Genomic DNA, 7,372 nt, shown 5'->3' on the forward strand with positions numbered 1-7,372 from the left:
AAACTCCTCAAGGTTTGTTCTAATTGTTTTCGAGTTGTTTGATATTTTGCATGTCTAGAAGGTCACAAGGTTACTTGTTACCCTTTGATCGCGAAATTGAAAGAACTTTGACAACCAATAGAAGACTTGCTAGGAGAAATTTGAGAGGTATTGGTGAGGTTGTAGATATTTAAACAACTATTGAGTTCATCAACCCTTTTGCAAGAGAAGGTGAGGAGAACCCAACACAAAATCAACCCACAATGCCTAAGTTTTCATCACATTCCGTACCCACCGAGGAGAACCTACCCAATGGTACTCCCACACCACAACATCTAACCGGAAATTTCATTGCCAAATCCGCATTTATCCAATTAGTCGAAAGAAGCCAATTTGGGGGGATGCCTAGTGAAGACCCTTACTCTCATATGGAGGCTTTTTGCGATTATTGTGATGCGATTTCTCAAACCGGTGTAACTCAAGACCAAATTTGATGGGTCTTATTTCTTTTTTCTCTAATTGGCACCGCGAAACAATGGTTGAAAAGCCTTGATAAGGCCACACTAGGAATTAATTCTTGGAAAAAGTTGGCTCTAGCTTTCTACAAAAAATTCTATCCACCGGAAAAGACTAACATGCTAAGAGCTCAAATTACGGGTTTTAAGCAAAGGGATGAAGAATCTTTGTATGAAGCTTGGGAGCGATTCAAAGGAATTTGTCGCTCATGTCCTCACCATGGACTTAGCGAGTGGTTCTTGGTACAACAATTTTGGAACGGTCTTTATGAAGATTCAAGGAACATTCTCAACATGGGATCAAATGGAATGTTCACCGAAGTTGATGACAATCAAACTTGGAACAAAATTGAGGAAATGGCGGTCCATAACTCACAATATAGTAGACCTTGCAAGGCTACTAGAGGAGGGAGGCATGAAGTGGACTCTGTTACTCAATTGGGTGCTCAACTTAGTGCTCACATTGATACCATCAATTTGAAGTTTGAAAAAGCTATGGCTAGACTTGAAGAAGCCTCAAAATCACCAAAGCATCATGTTAATGCCATGACGGCATCTTCATTAATCCCAAGTGGGATATGTGAGGATTGTGGAACTTTGGGACATGACCAAAGTGAATGTAGGGGAACAAATGAACAAGTGAATGCTTTTCAAGCATACAGGAGTGGTACCCCTTATTCCAACTATTACAATGAAAACACCAAGTTCCATCCAAATCCCTCATACAAAAGCCAAAATGTTCAAAACCCTCAAACAACATACACCCCACCTCCAATGAGAAAGCAAAATCAAAGACCCTTTTACAACCAAAACCAAGGTTACCAAAATCAATCTCCATACAATCAACAAAATGACCAAGGTTTTGATGTTCAAAAAGCGGTCCTTCAAATGCAAAAAAATCAACAAGAGTTTTTCACTCAAATGCAAAAAGATAGTCAAGCAAAGGAAACCACCATCAACAACATCCTAGCTCACACCAAACTGTTGGAAACCCAATTGACTCAACTAGCATCCTCAAACTCACAAAGACAAAAGGGGCAATTACCACCTCAAAGTAATCCCCCAAGACATGAAATGGTTAGTGCCATTCACTTGAGGAGTGGTACAAGGTATGAAGCACCGAAAAAGCAAGTTGAGGATGAAGTTGTGGAAGCTAGTGATAAAGAAGAAATTGTGCAAAACTCTAAGGATGGGGAACCATCAAAAGAAGAAATTTCAAAGAAAAATGAAGACAAGGTCAAGGAGAACGAGCCCGTTGTGATTAGACTTCCTTTTCCAAGTCGTCAAGCCAAGCCCAAATTTGATGACCAACTTGGAAAATTTATGGAAATTGTGAAGAATTTGGAAGTCTCGATTCCTTTCACGGAATTAATCAATCACGTGCCGGCCTATGCAAAATAAATGAAAGACATCCTCACAAAGAAGAAGTCGATCCGGAAGCTTGAGACTATCGCCTTCACTAAGGTGAGTAGTGCAATACTTCAAGGGAGTTCACCTCCAAAACTCAAGGATCCGGGAAGCTTCTCAATACCGTGTACCATTGGCGACACCACGATCAACAAAGCCTTATGTGATCTAGGGGCTAGTGTGAGTGTTATGCCGTACTCGGTGAGTAAAAGGTTGGGGATGGTAGAGCTTAAATGCACCAATATTACACTCCAAATGGCCGATAGATCGACGAAGACACCATTAGGGATATGGGAAGATGTTCCCGTACGAATTGGGAAATTTTTCATCCCGCTGGACTTTGTCATTGTTGACATGGAAGAAGATTCCAACATACCAATCATTCTAGGAAGACCTTTCTTACACACCTCGGGTGCGGTGATTGATGTGAAACATGGAGAGCTCACTCTAGAAGTTGGAGATGAGAGCATAACTTTCAATCTTGACAAGACCATGAGAGCTCCCCGTTTGCATGAACCATGTTTTATGATTGATCATTATAGCCGGAAGGATGATAGGAAGAAGTCGGAATTCCAATGGAAAAAGAAAATTGAAGATGCTCCATTCAAAGAGCAAGTGAATTGTGACAAAGAGAGCTTGAAAAGCTCACCAAAGTCAAGCAATGAAGAGGATGGCCTCATTGGCCAAGACAAGAAAATGGGAGAGTTGTCTCTATCAACTCAAGAGATCTTTAGTGATGAAGTAGATGAAGTTTGTGGTCTTTGGGACGATGAGTTTGAAGGGATTTTCAATCCCTATATTGGTAATGCTATCGATCAAGACCGACAACAAGGGCAAAGATCTATTTAAGATCTATATCATGATAATGAACAAGCTTTTGATTATTTGTTCAAGGGGTTGAGCAACATCAACAACACCTTGGACATGCCCCCATGACATCTCACTAAAGATGAGAGTTTGGTGGAGTCCTCCCTAAACCACCATTTGTAAATATTTCTAACTCCCTAACTCGCATTTTAATTCTTACATTGCATTTTTTGTCATTCTTGGATTTTTATACCTTGATCAAGATAATTATCATTTTTGAGAGAAGTGAGGGAGGGACTAATGATTTCAATTGATGTGTAGTGCTTTAGCTTAGTGTGGGGATAGCAATTGCCTAGGTTATCCATGCCTTAGTAGTGCCCCCACAATGAAGAACACGGGATTTTGAAGAATGAAAAATGACAAGGGATAAGCAAGTACACGGATGGAACTGAATCCGGTTAAAAGGGGTAGAATCCGAGCGTTTTCAAGAGAATCCGCCCGTCTTCAGGCAACCCGGGCATATTTGTCAAAAGACGCCCGTCCCTCTGAGCTGAATTTTTAAAATTTTGGGACTGTTGACAAATCCGGGCGTCCTGCAAAAGAATCCGCCCGTCCTCAAAAAGACGCCCGTCCTGCAAGAGAAGACGCCCGTCTTTTTGGTTGAGAAATACAAGAAAAATCACTGGAAAGGAATCCGCCCATCTTCAGTGAAAGACGCCCGTCGCGCAGCTGAACAATCCGAGCGTCTTTGCTCAAAGACGCCCATCTTTAGGCGAGAATCCTGAAGCTCAGAACAGACAGAATCCGGGCGTCCCGAAGGAAAACCGCCCGTCTTCCCCCTGCAATTCAAATTTTTCGGGTCTTTTATAAACCCCCTCCCCCATTCATTTCTTCATTCCATCATTAAAAACACTACCCATAAACCCCAAAACTCAAAACCCTCATCCTCTCCATCACCAAAACAAGATTTCCTCAACCACATTCATCAAAATCAAATCAAAACATCCTTTCAACAAAAATTAATCACTCCTCTTTCAACAAAAATCAAACCAAGCACCAAAATCTTCAACCTTTGAGTCGATTTTTAAATTCATAAAGGCAAAGCCTTTCATCTTAAAATCGATTTGGGTATACTTGGAAATTGAAGATTTTCACTCTTTTCTTGGTTCAAGCATCAATGGCAAGGACAAAAGGAGCAACAAAGGCACCTAAGGCAAAGGCACTATCAACAAGGCAAAAGAGCCTTCAAGCAAAGAAAGCCTCATTGGCTATGGTGGTAGCTAGTTCAAACTTGGAAGTGCAACAACAACAACCTCCCTTGGAAGCAACAACTTCTACTACTCCGGAAATTTCTCAACTTTCGAACTATCCGGAGGTAATTTTCATCTCTAACTCCCATAGGGAAACTTTTGCCAAGTATGCTAGAAAATCCTTTCTATCCACCAAGTTTATTTGTGAAGATGCCTTAGATAAGTTGGGTGTCCTTGAGCAAACTAGAGCCTTCTTTGAAGCCATGGGGTTGGGCAAATTGTTTGCAACAAAAGAATTGACATACCCCTCCCTTACCTTAGAATTCTTGAGTTCTTTGAAAGTTACAAAGGTTGAGACTATGGAAAACATCGAGTTCTGCCTTGCTAATGTTAGTAGGCGCATCACCTTTGAGGAAATGGGTAAAGCATTGGGTCTTAGTGATTCACCTAGTTATTTCAAGAATGTTGGCAAGTATGACCCCGCTCCTCTTTGGGGGGCAATTTCCGGAAGGAAATTTGAGAACTTTCATGCTAGTCGCGCTCTATTAGTCCACCATCCGGGCATTAGAGTGTGGCACAAGGTCATAGGGAATACCATCATTATAAGAAAAGACACCAACCACTTTACCAAGCTCGATTTTGTTCTTCTTGAGTCGGCCTTAAATATTGGAAGGGAATTCACCAAGCCTTTCAATTCTCTAAGGCTTTTGGTGGATAGATGGCTAAATGTTGATTGTGGGAAGCAAGGCACTACCGTTATTGTGAATGGAGGTCTAGTCACTCTTTTGGCTAAGTACTTTGATCCGAACTTCAACAAGGATAGCAAGTATGTGGCGAAAAAGGGTGGTCATCTCATTGATGTGGATGCTATGATAAACAAATACAAGTGGGTCTCTCATAACCCTCTTGACACCAAGTATGGGTGGCTCACTAGTGAGGCTAGATCTTTTACTTTACCTTCAAGGATTTGTCGTTTGAGTGTCCATCGGACCAACTACCTCCTTCCCTTCTCAAAAGAGGCCGAATACATTATCCGACAACAAAGGGGTGAAATTGAAATGCCCTCCTATTCCATTGTCACACCACCTTATCCTTTCAAGTACTAAGAGTTCCCGAAGATGTTGAAGCAAGCAAAGATTATATGACTTTTAAGGATTGGGAAGATGCTTACTTAGCCCAATATCCACCCCTCCTACATTTAGCTAGGCAAGGACTACTTGATCCTTCATGTCCTTTGCCTAGTTGGGCGGATAAGGAAGTCTTCTTTTCGAGTGCATCTAGAGGTGAGATTCCGGGTGACGATGAGGTTGTCGGTGATGCGTTTAGTGATAGCATTGATGAAGAGGCTAGTGAAGAAGAAGAAGAGGATGATGAACAAAGTGAACAAGAAAGTGAAGAAGGAAGTGGTGATGAGTCCACTTCTATTGAGGAAGATGATGATGATGATATGATGGAAGATTAGCAAGCTTTGGAGGCTCCTACCCTCTTGAGGTTTGTCTATTTCTCTCTTTGTTTTATTTATTTATCTTGATCATGATTGGAGTAGTCCGAGCAACATAGAGGACTAACACCTCGGCCCCATTGAGGTGTTCTTATTTTATTGTTCCCACTTTTGAAAATCCAAAATGACAAATTTAGTTTCATGCATTGCATCGTGTGTGCATGAACTACACCCATCCTTAGGACATTAGAAATAATGTCTAACTCGGTTTGGGGAAGTACATACATACACAACGGGAGGTAATCTAAATTACGCTCTCCGTCATAAACAAAAACCATGCATCATGTAGTGTAGATTAGTGTAGCTTGCATTTAGTGTAGAATTCATGCATCATGCTTGCATGATTTCCCATCATTTTGGCCATTGAGGACAATGCCCATATTAGTGTGGGGATGGGGAATTCTAACTTAACTTTTATTCCAAAATCCAAAAAAATTGAAAAATTTCGAAAAAAACCCATAAAAATTTGAAAAATTGAAAAACCAAAAACAAGTTCATTTCCTTTGTAGTGTAGTCATGTATATATTGTTGTATATATTGTGTTTGTTTTACCCTTGTTCACATTGATCGACTACGCCACATTCGAGACATGAGGATGTTGAAGACCGCATGGTATGATCTTTCCAATCTCCTTTTTCCTCTTTATGTTAATGACTATGTGGCTTTATTTTGATTGATGCGGTAAACAATGTGAACTTAGGACTTGCATTTAGTGTATATGTCATATTAGTTGGTAGAATCATTTGCATTAGGATGTTTATATGTTAGTTGCATCATGGCATATAGTTTGCATGTTAGAAAAATTTTGCGAAGCCGTCTACTTGGGAAACTTGACAAGTGTATATAGGCCCTAGTAGATGCCTTTTCTTCTTAAGACTTTGCTTGTTAGAATACTTGTAAAACACCCTAGGATGTGTCATGCTAGTATCCTTTGACCCATGGATTAAGGCCTAGTCAAGAGTACCTTGTGGTGTGATAACTCCTTGGCTACCGTTTATTCCAAGGTGACCCTTGAAACCATGCATCCATCCATCCATCATCCATGTTCTACCACATTTTTGTTATCAAAGGGAATGGGCACAAAAAGAAATCAATTTGAGTTCAATGAAATGAAAAGTGAAAGAAAGTTTGCAAAAAAAAAAATGCATCAAATGAAAAGAGGAGCAAAAATAGAACTCCTAAAGCTTCAAATATAAGCCACCCTCACTACATATGGGGTGACTTTGAAAATGTTCAAAAGAAATGCAAAAAGTTGAAAGTTGTCAAGTGTTGAAATGCCAAAAATAAAAAAGAAATGGCAAGAAAGTGTTCTCAAATGTTATATGCCACAAGAAATTGGGGGGAAAAATAAAAACAAAAGCAAACTCCCAAAGTGAAACTCAAATATCTATCGATCCCTTTATCCATCGTATCCATTTTTGTGCATGGTAGAGAGGGGACGACCCTTCTTCTTGTCTAGGCAAGAGGGGGAATTCCGCGATCCTCCAGTGTTTCTAATACCATAGGGAGTCTACTCTTGACAAAAGCATTTAACGATTGAGGACAAAGGTACCCTAGCTTGACACAACTTGGAGGTGATTTATTGGTATCCTTCTAGGCTTAGTAGTTTGAAGAAATTGCATCTATGAAGGAGTGTATACCCTTGAATTGCTTCCCTTGTAGATAATTTCCGCCACTTAGATGAGGAAAGTGGCTATTCTTTTGCAGAGGCATCCATTATTTGATTTTGTGTGCTTAATGTTTGGATGTATCGCCATTTTGGCAAGAACCACCTTGCCTTGCAAGAAGGCATCCTACCTCATGGTTGTCTTGTTGTGAGTTGAAGGGGCGGAGTGAGACCCGCTAATTGTCTCATATCGGCTATATTATTAGGTTAGTTTAAATAATGGTCCTAGTCTTTGTCACCTCTTTAC

General features: G+C 40.4%; 1 non-coding gene across 1 annotated transcript; it reads right to left on the bottom strand.

The window, feature by feature from the left end:
• Positions 1-614: 614 nt before the first annotated feature.
• LOC141624048 (small nucleolar RNA R71) lies at positions 615-721 on the bottom strand. The gene has a single exon (XR_012533860.1). It is a non-coding gene; the product is annotated as a small nucleolar RNA R71 (small nucleolar RNA).
• Between the last annotated feature and the right edge of the window lie 6,651 nt (positions 722-7,372).

This window comes from Silene latifolia, chromosome X, assembly GCF_048544455.1.
Source record: "Silene latifolia isolate original U9 population chromosome X, ASM4854445v1, whole genome shotgun sequence".
Lineage (NCBI taxonomy): Eukaryota > Viridiplantae > Streptophyta > Magnoliopsida > Caryophyllales > Caryophyllaceae > Silene > Silene latifolia.